The sequence below is a fragment of the Pelodiscus sinensis genome, chromosome 6 (genome assembly GCF_049634645.1).
Source record: "Pelodiscus sinensis isolate JC-2024 chromosome 6, ASM4963464v1, whole genome shotgun sequence".
Lineage (NCBI taxonomy): Eukaryota > Metazoa > Chordata > Testudines > Trionychidae > Pelodiscus > Pelodiscus sinensis.
The window spans coordinates 56,591,109-56,610,961 of record NC_134716.1 but is presented as its reverse complement, the minus strand read 5'-3'; the positions used below and the strand labels follow the sequence as shown (position 1 = coordinate 56,610,961).

The 19,853-nt window shown below is 42.2% G+C and overlaps 1 long non-coding RNA gene across 1 annotated transcript in view; it reads left to right on the top strand.

Annotated features, from left to right (window-relative positions):
• Nucleotides 1-6,512: 6,512 nt before the first annotated feature.
• LOC142829875 (uncharacterized) overlaps nucleotides 6,513-19,853 on the top strand; it is a 183,331-nt gene continuing 169,990 nt past the window's right edge. The window contains exons 1-2 of the long non-coding RNA XR_012904755.1: nucleotides 6,513-6,765; nucleotides 8,375-8,438. This is a non-coding gene — a long non-coding RNA (uncharacterized LOC142829875). The remainder of the gene's footprint in view (nucleotides 6,766-8,374; nucleotides 8,439-19,853) is intronic.

Here is a 19,853-nt window from a genome sequence, read left to right as displayed (position 1 = left end):
TTGTATGAATGGAAGGGACCTGGAGAGGCCATCTATTCCAGTCCCCTGAAATCATGGCAGAACTAAGTATTATCTGAACCACTGGCGGGAAGTATTCTCTAGACCAATGGCAATAGTTTTCTGTTCCTAGCCAAGGAGAGTGAGTGTGTGTGTGTGTGTGTGTGTGTGTGTGGTGGGGGTGGGGGGGATAGTGCCAGCAGGCAAAGTGAATGCAGGGATGTGTTTGGCTGCTGCTTCCAACAGCTGGCATTGGCCAGCAACAGATAACTGTGGCCAATGACAGCTACAGGGGGTGGTGCCTGCGAAGGGTCAATATCAGCAAAATGTCTCCTAGTCCACAATTGGATTACCCTGATGGGCCACATGTAGAATGCCCACCAGTGATCTAGACCATTCCTGACATGAATCATCCCTGAGGACTGAATGAGCGTACTCTCGCCTAGGGCTACATTGCTGTGCCAGATTTTTAACTTCCATGGTATTTTAGGTCATGGTGGCACAGGGCACCAGAACTAAGAACAGGGAACCTTTCTCTTCAGTGCAGTCAAAGACTTGCCCTCGCTCTCCAGCTGCATCCTTGTCAGCCGACGGTCAGGGCAGTGAGTCCCTTATGACCGGCTGAAGTTTTTTTTAAATTGTGCTTGGTTCTGTTACAGCAACTGAAGGAGTCAGGTTAAAGCTTAAACAGTTACTATTTTATTGTTACAGGGTAAACTTAGTTGTTAAATGCTACTGCTGTGTTACAGATAACACAGCCACTACAAAGGACAGGACAGAAATTACACTAATAAGTCACTTACAGGTACCATGAAACCCTTTTGGTTCTCTGAGCTCTTATTAAATGCATGCAAAATAGACACATAGCAGGTATATATTATCACCCCTGCGTTCCAGACTTGGCGTGGCCAGCGTCTTTCTCTCAATCCCTCGGGAAGAAGTAGGGCGAGGTTGGGCGTCCCACAGACCTCGGGAGACAATCAATACCTGCCAGCAGGTATAGATGATTGGAGCTCAAATGGGGTGGGCTGCTGAACCTCTTTTATACCCCTTGGGTCATGTAGGCTTCTTCCTGGTTTCAAGTGGCCAATTAGGAAAAATGGCTTTGAACACCAAGTTTCCCACGAAGGGTGCAAAGCAGAATTTACACCTGGGAAAATGCAGACAATGGGCACCTCTGGTATGTGATGGGCGAAGATTCCTCTCCTGGGACAGTGCAGGTGTGTCAATTACTGGTACTAGCCATCAGGGCGGCAGGAGGCCCCGGGTCGTCAGCCAGCCCATTTACTGTCTGGTTTCTGTTTATGGTAGAGTCAGGGACAGGCAGCACACCTGTGTTCCCAGGGCATCAAAGGCTGACTGCCTTTCTCTTGCTCTCTGGGGGCGGGGGGGGAAACAAGATGGGGTTTGTGGAAAAACAAGATGGGGTTTGTGTCTGGCTACAATCCTCTGCTGCCACCTAGGCAGTGTGGAGGATATTTGTAGTAGTTCAGATGTGAGATGAAGAGAACTTGGTTGTGTGGATGGATAAGGATTGCTGTATCCTAGATTATGAAGAAAAAATTGGCAGGATTTATCCATAGCCTGAATGTGAGGACCTAGAGAAAAGTATGAATCAAACAGATTTGGTTCAGACTTAAAACACAGGACAGAACTAGTAGCTTGGTCCACTGTATTTATTTTCCAACTGTCAAAAACCTATCACACTTCAAAAACTAGTGGTATAAGTATACTAGCAATTCAGTCCCAGTATTAAATTGAAGATTAATTCAAAATGTTTAGTAAGGACCTTAAAAATATCTGAAACAGAAGCAGCCAATATTAAATTAACTTTGCAGGAAGCTATTAGCACTGTGTGCTATAACTTCAAGAAGAACAGGGCTTTGTCACTTTCAAACACATAAGAAGGCCATTTTTTTTATTAACTGGAGTATAACGACTTTTATGTACATTTTAAATTCATTTGCTGCTTGCAAAGCCTAAAATAGGGTAGAAAAGGTTGAGATCTTAATTGTGGACATAATATGTATAAGAAGAGGAAATTGAATATTTTTCCTTTTAATATCCATCTCAACACATACTGAAAAGCAAATAAAAAAGTGAAAATATCATTATAGTCTTTGCATGTTAAGTAACATTCTGTTATATTTGGACCTTTATGTCGTCAAGGCATGAGGAAATAGCTAAAAAAGTTATGTAAACTACAATTTCTATCAATATCTGAGACTTCATAATTACATCTTCTTCCACATCCAGATTTCCTAAAAAGTTCAAATCAAGGTTTAAAAGTGTAAAATAGAGATACGATCTTTATTTCATTGGCTGGCCATGTTCATTTTCAGTTAAATAAGTTTCAGGAGTACAGCTGCATCTATAGCTGCTCATATATGGCATCATTGAATGAGGCCTTACGAGATATTTGAAGAGAAAGACCTGCGGTATTTGTAGTAATAATTGGGAGATTCCTAGGATACTCGTCCTTGCTTTCACTCTACAATTAGTACAGATCTCTTTACTCTGACAATGTCAGAATTCCAGCAGCCAAAAACTCTACTAGCTAATGTTCATTTTACAAGAGGGTATTCCAGTTCTCACATCTTGGTATGCAAAATCTCTTAATGAGATTACTTATAAACTACTGAGCAGTTACAATACTTATAGCAAGGAAAACTCCCTATGGTGTTCTATAGTAATGAACCTAAACACTGCAGTGACATAGCGGATTTTTAATAGCATAGAAGTGACTTTTTGTATTCTGTTAAGATGCTGTCAGTTTATTTTTTGTGGAGGAAGAATTTCATCATTGTAGGAAGCAATAAATGTTTAGAAGAGATGATGGGAGGGAGAGCATAACTTCAATCATTTTGTCTGACAATAGAGGAGCCCTGATAATGGAAGGCTTGTAGTCCTAGTCACCCAATAAGGATCCATGATAGGTAATATATATTTGTAGCACTGTCTTTGAATATGCAGTTTTATTTTCTTCCATTTTTATTTTTTCATATGTTAGTTTTCCTCTTCTTTCAGAGGGAAAATTTTAAGCACAAGATCTGCACTGTTTACTCATGGCCCTTCTGATCATGTAACAGGGCTGGTGTGGTGCCACAGAGCTGTAAAAAGCCCTCTTACCTTGCTGGGAGGGATTCCTTCTCTGACCGGCAGATTCACACTTTAGTTCCTCACCTGGCATTCAAGTCTGTAAACTGGGCGCTAGACCTCTCAGATCCAGGCTGTCTCTCAATTTTGCAGATTCTCTCTAAAATATTGCCTTTCCTATTCATCTGTACAACCAAAACTTTCATTCAGTCCCTCATCTTCTTGTGTTTCTATTACTTCAACATCCTTTTTCTCTGGTCTTGACAAATACAATCTTACTCCACTCATACTTGTTCAGAATAATGCTACAAGGATTGTGGTCCTAGCACATTACTTTGATAGTGTTACTCCTCTGTGGTGAGGTGTCCTCCTTACACATGGTAGAGGAGGCTAAATTAGGCCAGTTAGCCTGATAGGCTGTACCTGAGGGAGAGCCTGCAATACAAAGGCTGAAAGATGATAAAGCTCAGCTGAGAAGTGATTGGCTGTGCTTCTATAAAGCCAGAAAACTGAGAACAGAAGGGGGCTAGTGCTGGAGAGCTGAGTTGGTGGGAGATGGAAATTCTCTGACCTGAAATGAAATCACTCTGACAATTGCAGAAAGAGTGTATATGAGAGAAATGGATATGAAGTAGGAAAAAAGAAAAGAGTAGAAGCAGAATCAGATGACAATATCAGCAGAAAAGCAAAGTTGGGAGAGGAAATAAATTGTAGCATTCCCTAATCGAAGTAGTAAGATTAGGTGATATTAACCTATGAAAATAGCTGACTGGATTAAAAAGTATAGGGATAGTTTAAGAGCTAGGAAGGTTTGAGTCGTGATCTTTTAACTGAATGTAAAAGCAAAGAGCAAACTCATAAACTACTAAAAACTAAAATGCCAGGGGACATTTTGAGTTCTGGGATAAGTCCTAGTCAGCATATTTATAAATGAACTGGAAAAGGGGGTAAACACTAAGGTGGCAAAATCTGCAGCTGGTCAAAACTACTCAAGATAGTTAAGCTCCAGGCACACTGCAAAGAGCAACCAAAGGATCTCTCAGAACTCGGTGACTTGGCAACAAAATGGCAGATGAAATTTCATGTTGATAAATGCAAAATAATGCACCATTGACAAATATAATCCTAACTATGCATATAAAATGATGGGGTCTAAACTGGCTATTAGCACTCATGAAAGAAATCTTGAAGTCATCCTGGATAGTTCTCTGGAAACATCTTCTCAATATTCACTGTCAGTCAAAAAAAGCTAACACTGTTGTGAATCATTAAGAAAAATAATATTGCCTCTCTAATCCATGGTACACCTTGAACATTTCATGCAGATGTGCTTGCCCCATTTCAAAGAAGATATACTGGAACTGAAAAAAGTTCAAGAAAGGGTAACAAAACGGATTTGGGGTATGGAGTAGCTTTTGTCTGAGGAAAATTAGTAAGACTGGGACGTTTCAGTTTGGAAAAGAGAGATGTAATTATCCACATCAGTCATAATTTTATAGAAATCAAAGTAAATAAGGAAAAGTAATGGGATGGCACTCACCTCTTACAAGCTGCTTACATTTCTTGAGTTTATTAGCCTTTTTGACTACTCACCTTTCTGGCTGAATTACATCATATGTGAATCACAATCCCTTCTGGGATACACACTTAACGGGACCCATCTCAGTGCCTCTCTTTAGTATTCCTCTTAGTCCGTTCCCCATTTAAGGAGAGTGGTGCTTTCAGGGCTTTCCCTCCTGGAGGCAGCATTCCTTGCCCTTACCACAAGGCTTTACAGAGTTCATCTGTCCACTCTTAGTCTGTTTTCCATTCTGGGAAAGTGGAGCCTTGAGAGCTTCCCCTCCTGGAGACAGCTTAATTGTCCTTATTGTAGGGCAAGTCTCAACGTCAGTCCACACTAGTTCTCCCCCCGCCCCCCCAATGGAGCTCTCTGTGTCGCTGCTCCTTCAGGCACTGGGTCTTTACTCCTTCAAAGCTCCAGACTCACAGACTGCAGATCTGTTCCTCAGTGCATTTTATAGGCCTTCCTGGCCCCTGATTGGATGCTTTCTCTGCAATCACTCTAGCCTCTTTGGAGGACTTCTCTATTATCTTTTTGTTCTAGGGTGGGGTGTGGGAAGACTACAAACCTCCACTAGGGGGCTTCGGGGCCTGGTCCACCCTGTCGCAATTAGTGCTATTTATTTTTTCTCATAACACAAGAACTAGAGCTGACCAAATGAAATTAATAGGCAGCAGGTTTAAACAAAAGGAAGCATTTCTTTATAACAGTGTCAGCCTTTGGAACTCTTTGCCACAGGATGTTGTGAAAGCTAAGACTATAACAGGATTCAAAAAAGAAAGATCCATTCATGATGTTTATGCACGCACACCACGAGCCCAGCAGACACCGCTTTTGAAGGCAATTCTGCAGCTTCACTGTGCCATTTTCTGCAAATGGGAATGTGCAAAAGCCCTCATAAAAGACCACAAATTTAGATAGTTCAAGCAAAATTTGAATGTCATAAAAGTGCATACTACCTAATGCATGATAACTGAATGACTTGATTGATTTATAGGGAGATTTAACAAAGAACAGCTCTGTAATCTGGTATATAAGGGTTTTGAAGTGAGAGAACAGATGATGAGAGGCTATTGATTTACTGACAAATTGCAGCCCTGGCCATTTCATATAGCCAGCTTGTTAGGGTTACTAATGTCTTATGAGTTTTCAGTCCAGAATCTCATTATTTTAAACAATTCTTGGGGGTGGGGTGGGATGGTGGAACCTGCTGGGAACTGTCAAAACGTATCTGAGAGAGTATATTCTGGGCCTGACTGCTTGCTCTTGAAAACAGGAGCAAATTCAAAATCTTTCATGATTTACATAGTATTCTCTCTCCAACTGGGACTTCAAACCTCAGACTCTCTATAGTGTCACCTGATGAAGTACTACATAAACCAGTTCACCAGACCAAGGGTGGGCATCATCTCACTTATTAACATCTAATTTTTTTGGAATTTTAGTGTGTCAAAAATTAGATTAAATAAAAGTTATACTTGAAAAAGAATGAGATTATTAAATCCATTCATTGCCATTGTAGGTATGTTCTTTACCAGATATTCTCCAGACTGCTTTGTCCATCTTAGCTTTAAAAGTTGCAAGTGGTTAGGCCTGCATCTCTTCTGTTGGGAGATCATTTCACTAAAAGAGCTAAGTGGAGGAAATATTTCCTGATGTTTAATCTTAATTTATTTTTAATCTCATCCTGTTGCTCCTATTGTATTCCCTGACCTTGTTTAAATAGTTGCTTTTAATCTCAGTGTGACAGGCCAGCGGGTGGGAGGGCGAGGGGATAGCGGTTCCTGCCCAACAGGAAGTCTCAGAGGCGCGGCCCCGCCGGGGCACCGCATCCCTCAAGCCCGGCGCAGAACAGAGTCCCGCAGCCACGGCAGACTGCACCGGCCACCAGGTTGGCTGGGATGTGCGCGCCCCAGGCAGGGGACACCGGGATGCAGGCCCACTTCCTACGGCCCTGCATAGGGAGGCATGACCTCTGGCGGGGCATTCAAAAGCCGCGCCGGAGCACAGGGGAGGATGCCAAGGAGGCAATTTCTCCCACCCTGGCTGAGACGGAAGATGGGACTCCGGAGGAGCGACGAGATGAACACACGCGTACTGCCAACGGTGAGGTAAGGGCTGTTGGGCCAGGACCACGAACCGCTGACTCGGGAGGCTAGGAAGCAGCCCATGGCAGGGACATACTGGTGCCCGTGGGCTGACGCGTTACGGGATGGGACCCATCAGCTGGGTAAGGGTCGATACCCTAACCCTTACGGCCCTGGGCTGGGACCCGGTGGAGAGGGAGGGCCCAGGTCCCCCTAGCCACCCCTTTATCCCTCCATGTAGCTCACAACGTGGGAAAGGAGCAAACGGGTGCAAAGTGGTCGGGACCGCCACCATGAGAACCTTGGTGACCTTACAAGGTGCCCCAAGAGGGGGACGCGGGGCTCGCTGGGCCCCCGTTGTCCTTCTGGGGGTGGCATAGGAGCTCGTGCCCATTTAACCGGTGTCTTGATAGCAATTCAGACGGAGGACTCTCTGGGCCGTAACCCCGTATCGGGGGGTGTGCGCTTGCGCCCAGAACTAGATCCGTCACACTCAGTATTTATAGTCTTCAAACGTGTAGATATTTACAGAAGCAGCAGGTTTATATAATATTTGGTGGTGTCCAGAGTGGGTCCAAGTCCTGCCGCTCTCCCCTGCCTGATTTGTAAGTTTTTGGGGGGATGAGGACTTTGGCTCTGAGTTGGGCCTGGGGATGAGGGGTTTGAGGCACTCAGGGCTGGGGCAGAGTGTTGAGATGCAGGGGTACAAACTCTAGGGTGTAGATTAGGATGTTGGGATGCGGGATGGGCTCAGAGCTGGGACAAAGGGTTGGGGTGCAAGCTCTAGCATGCGGGTGAGTGGTTTGAGGTATGGGAGGGGGATTTCCACTTCCCCCTCTCTTCTGCTCCCCACGCTCCCAGCACCACACAGGAAGGACTGCACTCTGTGTTGTCTGGGAGTAGGGAGAATGCCATGTGCCTCTTCCGTTTCTCCCTTGTTAGATGCAGCAGTCAGCCTGATGCCAGGGCTGCTCCCTATAGCCAAGCTGCAGTGTAGCAGCCAGCAAGAGAAAGCACTCCAAGCGGAGTTGCATGCTGTTCACTCACATCAGGGTGATACTCAGAAGTGCATGGGGACTGGCAAGCGGGACCTGCAGGGGAGAGACCCAACCCTGGCTTTGGTGGAATGGGGCTCCCAAGTTCCTCACATTGATGGATCTGGGTATCATGGGCCCATATAACTTGCTGCCTATAGATAGCTTCAGGGGGTAGCAGAGTTAGTCTGTTAAAGAAAAAAATAAATGGTCTGGTAGCATTGCATAGACTAATAAAACATGTAGCTGGTATCATGAGCTTTTGTGGGCACAGCCCACTTCTTCAGATGACCGGAGTTGGGCAGACCCAAAATAAATAGGAGAGGGGAGGGGGAAAAAAAAGCGGGGGGTGACACAGGGAGCTAGAGGGAATCAGTAAGTATCTGAATATTGGGTAGTTAAAAGGAAGCAGATAAGAATCAAGGTCAATAGATAGTATCCTTCCTGACATAAGAGTCTACACAGAGCTGTTTGCATCATAATCATTGTTTGTCTTGTTGTTTTATCAAGCTGGTCCAATTTAATTCTTTACATATTTCTGTATAAATCAAACCTTCCACTGTCTTAATTTTTATTATTCTCCTCTGATCTCTCTCTAGTTGTTTGAATCTTCCTGATAATGAAGTGTCTCAAATGAATCACAGCATTTTCAGCTGGAACTAGGTATGATGATTTATGGAGCAGCTGTTTGCCAAAATTTGATGTTTAGAAGCTTCCAAAAACCAGAGCAATTTTTTTGAGGGGGGGAGGGGCGGAATAAATATTTAGATTTTTGAAATTTTCCACTCCCTGGAAGCTTGTGGGGAAAAAATCAAAATGCTTCTTTTTACTAAGAAAATGTCACTTGTGAATTTTGAAAAAGCTTCTATGTTGTGTGAAAGGCTTCCCCATTGTATGAAGGAATGAACACAGCACAGAGATCTAAAGTAGTTTTGATTTCTGTTTTTCACCATTTTTCAGTGATTGTCCTTAATATCTATCCACCTTTATGATTTTTTTTTCTACAGTGTTATCACCCTTAAGGTAAGTATTTATCTACACAGGTGGATTAGACCTACATAGGATGCTCTGGAGTGGAATTCATAAAGTCTTCTGAATACTCTGTCTATTCAGGAACCTTTTATTTGGTGTGTGAAGTTGATGGTGCTCAGTGAATGAACCAGGGTTGTGTAGTGAATGAGGCTATGCCTTATTTCCTGCAGAAGTTGGAAAGAAAGGATGGGGTTGTAGTGAAGATGTTGTGTGATTCTGGAGAATTGGATTTTGGCTCTGGTTTTCTTTTTTTTGGTTCCACTTACACATTTTCTTTTTTTTTGTTTCATTTACAGATAGCTCTTTTGTAAACAAATTTTGATATTACAGAAGTGGCTTTAGGATAGATAGACTTGAAAAACAGACTGAATTCACATCTTTGACATAATTTGCAAAAAAGAGCTAGGTATGCAATTTATATTTGCTTGAAAAACTTACTTATGAATTTTAATACCACACTACAGTACAAATTTAGAAGGTTTTTACATTTTATGGCTATGTATTTTATACATATGAATAAAACATTATTGGCTTAGCAAGTTTACAGCCCTGTTGATATTGGGATTTTATTTCTCACATAAACCGATAGCGATGATTTCATCATGGTTCCTTCACATATTAGCTCTATTGACACTTTGTGTCCAACACTCAAGGTTTTTATTTAAATCAGTGGTCACCAGCCAGTAGATTGGGATCTACTGGTAGATCTCGGAGCCTCTGACAGGTGATCCTGACTGGTTTGGCCAGGAAGCTATCAAGTGCTGGCTCTTCAGTTGCCCCTCCACCCACTGTGTCAGGGTGTACCTCCTCCCCCCACTTCTGTACCCTAACTCCACACAGAGAGAAGGGGATGGAGGGAGCTTGGCAATGCAAATCTGTCCTTCTTTGTGTGTGTGCGTGCGTGCGTGTGTGTGTGTGTGTGTGTGTGTGTGTGTGTCATTCTCACAAACATTTCCTGTCCTTCACACTCCTCTCCCAACCCAACATATAGTGGGCGGTTGTTGTTACTACTTCTACTAAAGTAAAGTGGGCTATTTTGGGTTTTTGACTGGTCTGTGCACTTAATGATTTTCATTTCTCTCTTGCACTTAAATGTAATTCTTTGAGTTCTAAAATGCCTAACCTGTCATGACTGGAGCAAGATCCACATGCCGTCCTTCACTGCAGACACTACTCCTGCAGCTCCCGCTGATCAATAACAGGGAACCGTGGCCAGTAGAAGCTGTGGGCTCAGGGCCTGTAGATGAGGGGCAGCACATGGCACCATTGTTGTACATGCTGTTGTACATGCCAGATGCTTTCAGGAGTGATGCAGGGCCAGCTGAATCCCTGTCCCAGCTCTGAACCTCCTCCTACACCCGTCCTCCTGCACCCAAACTCCTTCCCACAGCTTGTACCCTGAAACCCCTCCTGGACCCCAATCTCCCACCCTGGGCTAAGTCTGGGGTCTCTCCTTCACTAAACTCTTTGGCTCAAGACCAGAGCCTGCACCCCAATTCCCTGCCCCAGACTGGTGTGTGTGAGTGAGGAAGCTGGATGGAGTGAGCAGGATGAATTCTTGGAGAAGGGGTGGAGCAGGGGCAGGGAGGAAGCAGGGCAAGGGTTAAATAGAAAAAGCAATCTTATGGCTAAAAAGGTTGGAGACCACTGATTTAAATGATATACAAACTAATATGAAGTAGTGTGTAATAAAGAACATGTTGACCGGAGTTCATGATGACTTGATTACTCACCCCTTGCTGCAACAACTTAAAATTTCCTCTTACTGTTCCCTGCCCAATAGTTCCTCTTTGTAAAAACCTGTGCCAGGGCCAGAAATGCAGGCTGATTTTTCTTTGAGTTGCCAATATATCGTTATGCAAGACAGGGTTTCTTCTGTGAGGAATGGGCAGGGCATTCTGTCCCCAAAAGCCTCAGATTTCACAGAAGCCAACAGAGACCAGAACACTTGGGCAGAGGCTCTGTGCTTCTACACTGATGCCAGACCACTGTGATTTTCTGTCAGTCCAGGGAAAACACAACTTCCCTTGCATTCAGCTGCTGCCAAATAAAAGGAGACAGAGGAGGATTTTTCACATTGTTTGAGCTCCACACAAAATCAGTACGACCTCAGGCAGTACTAATTTGTTGTGAAACCTTCTGATTTCCTGTATGTAATGAGTAGAAAGCCAGCCCTTTTCATTTGAAGGTCCGGGAGGGATGTCTGGGTCCTGATAGGCAAAAGACCATGACTGTATGGAAAAGTGGTTGTTACATCCCTGCTCCGTGACAAGATACCTATGTGGATGCAGTTTGAATTACACTGGTCATGTTTTACAGGAAGAAGCTTGTTTCACTATTTCCTTCCTTTAGTGTTTTTGAAAAATGGAATTTCTATCTCACAGAAAATGCCAAGATTTCAAAATTAGGATTTCTTACAAATTGGGGGTGAAATGTCAAAATCTCAATTTGTTTTGAGGAATGTTTTGTTTAGACCTCACCAAAACATTTGATGTTTCATTTTGACATTTTTTTTATAATGCTATTATAATGTATAATGTAACATAGTGTTACTTTGTAATCATAATTTAAAGGTTGAAATGTTAAATGTTTGTTGTTGGTTGCAAAAATGTCCACAAAGTTGATACATTCATGTTATGTTTCAATTTCTTAGGCACAGCAATTTCCGTAAAATACTGTTCCATCGGAAAATGTTTGACTAATGCTTTACTCACGACAGAAAAGAAGCAGGATTCAATTACAATAAAATCTTTGTTCTTTAGCTAGAACACTGGCCACAGAGAGCCATTTCAGCTTCTGGGCTTTCTTATCCTCACATGATCGTGAACACAGCCTGTGATGTACAATGTCACCATATAGGGGCTGGATGGACTGCTGCCAGTACTGCACACATCTCTCATTTAAGAAAATTATTAAACAAAGCTTTCAAACAATTGAACGATCTCCTAGCTACCTCTAACTATGAATGTGCATGTATATATTTTGAAAATATTGTTGACAACGCTACTTTGCCCATAAGCTTTTTAGATATTTTGTAGTATTTCCTGTATTCATTTCTATTTGCAATTCCTCCAGCTTCAGTGAAATCGGCATGTTTCATTCATAAGCTGTTCACTTTCTTGCCAATATCATAGAATCATAGGACTGGAAGGGACCTCGAGAGGTCATCGAGTCCAGCCCCCCGCCCTCAAGGCAGGACCAAGCTCCGTCTACACTATCCCTGACAGATGTCTATCTAACCTGTTCTTAAATATCTCCAGAGAGGGAGAGTCCACCACCTCCCTTGGCAATTTATTCCAATATTTGACCACCCTGACAGTTAGGAATTTTTTCCTAATGTCCAATCTAAACCTCCCGTGCTGCACTTTAAGCCCATTACTCCTTGTCCTGTCCTCAGAAACCAAGAGGAACAAATTTTCTCCTTCCTCCTTGTGACACCCTTTTAGATATTTGAAAACTGCTATCATGTCCCCCCTTAATCTTCTTTTTTCCAAACTAAACAAGCCCAGTTCATGAAGCCTGGCTTCATAGGTCATGTTCTCTAGACCTTTAATCATTCTTGTCGCTCTTCTCTGGACCCTTTCCAATTTCTCCACATCTTTCTTGAAATGTGGCGCCCAGAACTGGACACAGTACTCCAGCTGAGGCCTAAGTAGTGCAGAGTAGAGCGGCAGAATGACTTCACGAGTTTTGCTTACAACACACCCGTTGATACAACCTAGAATCATATTTGCTTTTTTGCAACGGCATCACACTGTTGACTCATATTCAACTTGTGGTCCACTATGACCCCTAGATCCCTTTCCGCCATGCTCCTTCCTAGACAGTCGCTTCCCATCTTGTATGTATGGGACTGATTGTTCCTTCCTAAGTGGAGCACTTTGCATTTCTCTTTATTAAACTTCATCCTGTTTACCTCTGACCATTTCTCTAACTTGCTAAGGTCATTTTGAATATGTTAATGAAGATATGAATTAAAAGGAAATCTAATACTGGATCTTCTGATATCTCATTTAAACAGCTCCTCTCAATTCAATAAATCGATCTTGACCATTAGCTTTTTATATGCTCCTTCAGGTCTGTGATTATAAGGCTAGCTGCACCTCCATCCCTTTTCTGATCTCTAAATTCATCCATCTGAGATCTTGGGCCTTTTAGACTGTCTTTCCATTTGGGTAGAATTTCAGTTCATCCTTAGACCAAGACCCAGACGCGCTACTACTCCTTCTGTATCAACTACTTACTACTGTGTACATCCACATGTTAAACACTGCATGCCCCATTTCAAAGAAGAAATCTGCATCTGGTGTGATTGACCAACAGCCTTCTTCAAGCCAAGTTGTTTTTAGATAGAAGACAGCTATATTTATGTATAAGTGAGAAAAAAGGTTTTTAAAGCAACACATTGCCAATGTACATATTTAGTCTCTTCTAATTTTATGCTTCATTACAAACTCAGTTATACAGGTTTTTTTTCTTAAATTACAGGAATAGAAATGAACCGACCTGCATTTTCCTAGAAAGCAGGATTCTTCTGTGTCTGTCACAGGTCATAATAGACTTCATGTATTGCTGCTCTTCCTACTTCACCATTTGTATAAAGTTGAAGAGGGGTCTTGCATTCTAGAAGAAATTCTTTATCATGTTGCTTCATTATTTTCTTTGTTTCAGGGCCCAGTTGAGAAATCTTCTGGGAGTGGATCCACAAAGGGGGCTTATAACACTTTAAATATTCAGACTCTGTAAAAATGAAAGTTAGGTACCTCAGTCCTGGTTTACAGAGTTAGGTTGACCTAACTTCATAAATGTCTTCACTAAAACGTAACTCCCAAAGATGTAATTTGCCCACTACTCTGACTTGAACTCTACCTGCACAGAGGCATAGCACTTAAATTAAGGTAGTTAGGTCAATGATGTGTCAATGTAGACACTATGTTGCTTACAACTGTTGCTGCCTTGCAGAAACTATCCCACAGGGCCCCACACTGGCAGTTAAATCTGTTCAAGTGTTCCCAGTAAAGACGCAAACGGCCGACAAAGAAGCATAGTGTGGACATGTAAAACCAGTTCTGTTATTCTGGTGGCTGTATGTCAACTAAATTTGGTAGTCAGACCTGCTCTAAGAATGGAATTCACAAAAGCTAGCAAGCTGAGTGGGGAGTTGCCTATGTAAACCAACAGGAAATACCTAAGAGGAGGGTGTGATGGAAGCTCTGCCACTCAAAAGAGCGTGAGTTAGGTGCTTCTCTCTGTTGGAGATGCAAAGGGGTGAACTCTTGGCTGGAGGTGGGAGCCCAAGCCAGGAGGTGGGAGCCCAAGCCAGGTCAATCTGTCCTTTCTTGCAAAAACCCTGGCAGTGGTAGTGCCCAGGATTTTGCCCAGTGATTTTACTCCCCCGGATGTGTGAGGCCAAGATTCAGGTCCCCACTTAGCCTGCTGTGCAGTAGGGGTTTAAGGAGTGTGACTTCATCTCCCAGCTGACCATCCTGCCTCTTTCTCTCTCGTATTATATCTGTTTAACTTCATGTAAAATACTTTGTCATTGGGTTGAAACTTGGGTCTCCCACGTAAGTGCCCTAAGCACTGGTTTATATTGTCATTCTCATTTTGTCTAGCCCACTGCCTAATCTGAAGTTTCTGCCAAGGCTTAGGCATGAGTTAGGCTCTGGGGGTCAGAACTTAGGAGGCTTTGCGCATGCCAACCAACAGAAACATACATTTCTTAACAACATACATTTCTTATACACGGTGACTGAAAACCTGAGCCTTCTATTCAAAAGGATTTTAAATTATATATTAGAACTGGGTGAAACCCTATTATGGATTAAAACCCCATTGAGATGGTGAAGTCACCCTTAATGTAACATAACTGTAAATATAAAATGCAACTTAAAACAAAGGAGATACAAACTCAGCCAAGAGCTTTGGCTGAACACTATTTTGCGTAGGTGTGTATGAGTGTGGGAAGGCAGAAAGACTGACAAAAGACAAGAACCAAAAGAAAAGCAGAGGAAAAAAGAAGCAAGAAAGCCAACCAGTGGGGACACTGTGACCATAGGAAATCCAGAGAGAGTGCTTTTGAGTAAGTTGGCTAAAGAAGCTTCTTGCAAGCTGAGAAAATGTTCTTGATTCCTCCTGTATTCAGTGAAGGAAGACGCTGCACATTCCTTGTGAATAAACAAGAACTCTGCAAAGAAAATATAGTTTGGACCTCTCTAGTCTGGCACTCTCAGGACCTGACTGATCCAACATGAGGGATTTTACTGGACCGGGGTGGTTATAGCTGGCCCCCTGCTACTAGTGCCCCCCACAGCACTGGATGGGGTGTTGGTCTCCTGGCTGATTCCCCCCATGCCATCAACCTCATTGCCCTGCCAGTTCCCCCACCTCTTTCCCTGCCCTCCAACCCCCTGGCAGCCCTGCTGTGGCATGTTAGGCTCCTGGCCACACAACCTAGCAATCCAGCTGAAAGGAGCCCAGCTATCGGTCCTCCACTGGGACACTCTGGTCCTGGAACATTCGTGGTCCTGCCAGACCATGGATGTTGTTGGACCAGGGAGTCACAGTTAACAGAAGTTCAACCTGTACTCGATTCCATCGATGTCTACTTTCAACTGCAACCATGCCCTAGGGCCTTGAACTTTCACTGTTTGAAAAGCGGGCAAGAATAATTACATAATATTTCATACATTAAAAAAATCAGTTTGGAGAACTGGATTTTTAAGTGGACTGACACAGACAGAACTTTCCATCTTTAGGTCACTACTTGAAATAAATTGGAGGTTTCCCATGTCCAGAAGTCATCACCATCTGACAGCTATGGAATGGCTTATGTGCATGAGCTCTTGGTGTCACTCTAGTAGTTTTTTGTGGGCAAGAACCCAGGTCTTAATCATCATACAATTTGTGCTAACTGGTATTTTGGTCAGCAAACTCGAGAGAAGCCAAAAATAGAATGGATATGGATAGTGAACTGCTCCCCATCCCAACCTTGAGATTTGATCCTCTGATAAAAGGACGCACATACTCTGATGGGCGTGTAGGGCTTTGCATAACCATTGGCTGTGCCATGGTTGTCACATGGATAACAGACCTCAGGTTCCAGGGCTGCTGATCCATCACCTTTCACAAGCAATGAAATTCAGGCTTTGCTTAAATGACATCTCATGAATCTTTTAAAACAATAATTACTTAGCCCTATTTAGGTGTTATACTTTGAACAGGGAATTCAGCTTTCATTACAGTAATTTATATATTTGCCTCCATTATTATTTGTATGGGACTACTCAGTCTTAAATATTTAACAGACTCATCTGGAAAACATCAGCAGTTTTGGAAATTGATACTCTTCAATTTAGAAGAGCCAGCAATGCAGTGGTAAAATGATATGCCTCAAATTGGCTGAGATTGTTTAAGTACTACAATTAGTATGCTGCACTTCAGCTAACTGTATTTTAAGGAATAAGATGTGGCTCATTTTCCCATAAGCCATAAACACAAAGTAATAAACTTCTACTGGTCATCAAGAATAGAAGCAAAGGATTTAAATTTACGATTTAAACAATTACATCTTTATTTTTATTATGAATTGAAATCTCAGAACACAAACAAGACAAAGCAGCTGTTGCATTCCCGTGAGCACAAGGATTGCTTGTGGATAGGCTGTTGTTTATCCTGAAAGGAGCAGGAAGTGGTAGGGCCAGTATCATCACTTCAGCAGCATTTTTTTTTTTTACAGTGCACAGCACAATATGATTTCAATTCTGATTGGGGCTTTTGAGTGCTACCGTACTATACATGATAAAAGTAATAATGGTCTCAATTTCTCTGCCTGGCCAGCTGCATAGAATTTGTTGCTGCATTCTCTGCAAGGCTGGTATGCTGGCTTAGGAGTTCCAGGAGGTATGTCCCAGTAGAGTAGAGTGGCTTTGCACTACTCCAAGCATAGGCTTCTGGCTTAATGTCACATTTTAAGTTTATGGCTGCATTACCAAATACTATACAATAAACTGAGGATGCCATCAAAATATCAAAATTTACCAAGTGATGTCATGCAATTCCTAGTGTTTTTTTTCTTTAAATCCTTAAATCCTTGTCCATTGCAAGGTATATACTAGCAATTGAAGCCAAAAGTCTGCGAGGAAAAAAACCAAACCTAAAATTTCAATATTTTTGTTCTTGCAAGAAATCATTTATAGTTAATGTGCAAGATGTGGCCCTAGGAAACATTACTGAATGATCACTTTTATTTATTTATCTATCCCTGACAGTTTATAAGATGCACTTTCATGTATCCTTTTGTTTCTGTGATCTTCTAGGAAGCCTCTCATGAAGGGAATAAGTGTGTATTTAATAGATTTTGGTGAAGGGAATGCAGCTGGCTTCAAACAGGTCCTAAGCCTGATGATGTCAATGGGAGTCTTCTACTTGATTACAAAGACTTTGGATCAGGATCTTGGTGTACACCAATAGTAACAAGTTCCCAAGACTAAGTGCAATGGCAGAGGAGGGAGGAGGGATGGAATGCACAAAGATGGAATCGGGGGAAAGGAAACAAAAGGAAGGCTTAAGAGGAAGGCTTTCGTGAAGAAGAAAAGGGAAATGGGATCAGAGATACAACAGGAATGATATTAGGCAGTGCATGGAAGGTGTTAGCCTGGGTACCACCAGTGAGGGGTTCAAATAGCTGATGGGAGAGATGATTTTCACTGCAATATTTTAGCTCATCTGGATTGGACCAAGATCATGATTATGAGACAATTCCAGGAAACATCTTTAGGGTGATTAATTATTAGGTGTTTTCCATCAGAAGAAAAAAATCTGTAATAAGAACTGGAGAAGCAAATCCCATAATGATGGCTGACATCCAGAGATAAACCAAGTATTTCATCAAGGGACACACTCTAGATGTTTCTTTCTACCTTATATGCATATCTCATTATTGTAAACCATGTAACTAGCTGATCTATTTACCTTCATTTTTGGATCCATGATTTAATATTCTCTTTGCTGTTCTTCCAGGACCCCATGAGAAATGGTAATTTCCCCCCTAAAATTAATAGTCATGTCACTGAGGTACTTGAATGCAAAACAAAGATTTATAATTCAATGCACAGTTTGCATTCAGTACGCTTTTTAAAAAGGTAGTCAGGTCCATAAATTAATGTTTTAAATCACTCTTGGTAGTATATGTGGGTACATCTACACTATGGGACAAAGTTGAATTAAGATACGGAACTTCAGCTATGTTAATTGCGTAGCTGAAATGAAGTCGAAGTACCTTAACTTGGTTTTTGGTGTTGTCTCCACTGCAAGAAGTTGAAGAGATAACATTCTCCCTTCAGCTTCCCTTACTCCTCGTGAAAACAGGATTGCCGGCATCAACCAGAGTACCCCTCTCAGTTCAGATTAGTTGTCTGAACTAGACCTGCTAGTTCAAACCCTGGAAGATTGACAGCAGTAGACTCAATCTTCCCCTGTAGTGTAGACATATCCATAGTAAATTTGAAAAAAAGTGTGACTTTTTTTTAGGTTGCTTTGTTTACATAATCATTTCTATTTTTCACCACCTTCTTCCTCAGTTTGACAGACTTAAATAACTGTCTGTAGAAGTATTCGGCAAAAAATTCCCATAAGAAGCAACTGTGCTCAAATCATTAGTTTTTTATACATTCATATTCTATAGCACGTGTTATGTTTGGTTCACTGTTTTGTTAGAAACTCTGTTTCAATATAAAAATAATCACAGTGGCTTAATGCTTACAATAATCTCCAGTTACGAAGATGTAACAAAAAGTTAAAAATATAACAATTGGAAGTATAAATTACATATGTATTTTCAGAAGGGGTCCATTTCCTTTAATTTGAAAATGTAAAATGATCTGTGTCATCGTTTTTGACATAACACTATATTTTAAACCAGCTTGGGTTGGTTCAACCGTAGGGTCAAATTCTTTGAGAGAGAATCATATTTTTTACTTGGTGATTCCTGGTACCACAGCATTATTGTCATTTCATCTGCCTAGGATAGGGAAGACAGGAAACGTTTATAGGAAACATTTTGTCTGAAGCTCTGATTCTCTTATTCCCTATATTTGGACACAATAGCATGAGTGTGAGTGGTTTACTAGATAGATAGCTAGTGAAATAGGAAGTACTTGTGATGGGGTCTGGTCACAAGACACTGTGATTGTTCCCCAGTACGTTGATCATGCCACTTGCCATCTTGTTGTTTGGGGCTCCCCACCATCCTGTCCTGCTGGGCCATAACCTCTGGTCTGCCCAGACAAGGCACAGGGTTGGGGTTACCATCCCCCTGCAGAACAATGCAGGCCTTCAACTACTTTAGCTCTTGGTGAATGCAGTGTTAGGGCACAGCACCCAGGAAACAAACTCCAAAAAGGAATCAAATGCCCAAATAAATCCATCTTTCTCATCAGGGATGACAGCCACTGGGGCCCCAGTGCAAAGTGTGTGTGGGGCCTGCCTCTGTGCCCCATAAGGGGTGGGGCATTGGGCAGAATGGTATTCAGCTATTAGCACTGCCCAGACTGTAGCATGCCCTCATCCTTCCCCCAGCTCTCAGAGCCATGTGAAGCAGCGTTCTGCTGGCAATTCAAAAGAGTCCTGGCTCCTTTAACTCTCCTGGGCAATTGCCCCCATAGATTTCCCATTGGTGGTTCTGTTCTTTCTCACTGTAAAAGTTTTATACAGTGAAATCTCATCAGCTAATCTCCCTTTATCCATGAAAGAGAGAGAGAGGGGCTCCTCCTAGGTACCAATCATTTACACTGGTCCTGATAATAAAGAGAAGTGTATTTTATTAAATATGAAAAGTAGGGTTTAAGTGGTTGCCAGTAAAAACAGACAGCTTAAAGTAATTTACTAAATTAAAATGAATGGAAAACCCATAGCTAGTTCTAATGCACATTGTCACATACAAATTCTTACCCTAAATAGGTGTTCTTAATTCAGGACTTAGTTTCAAATCAGAGTCTAAGTCTTTTGCTCTGACTTGCATCCCCAGCCCTTCAAAATTTCCTCTGT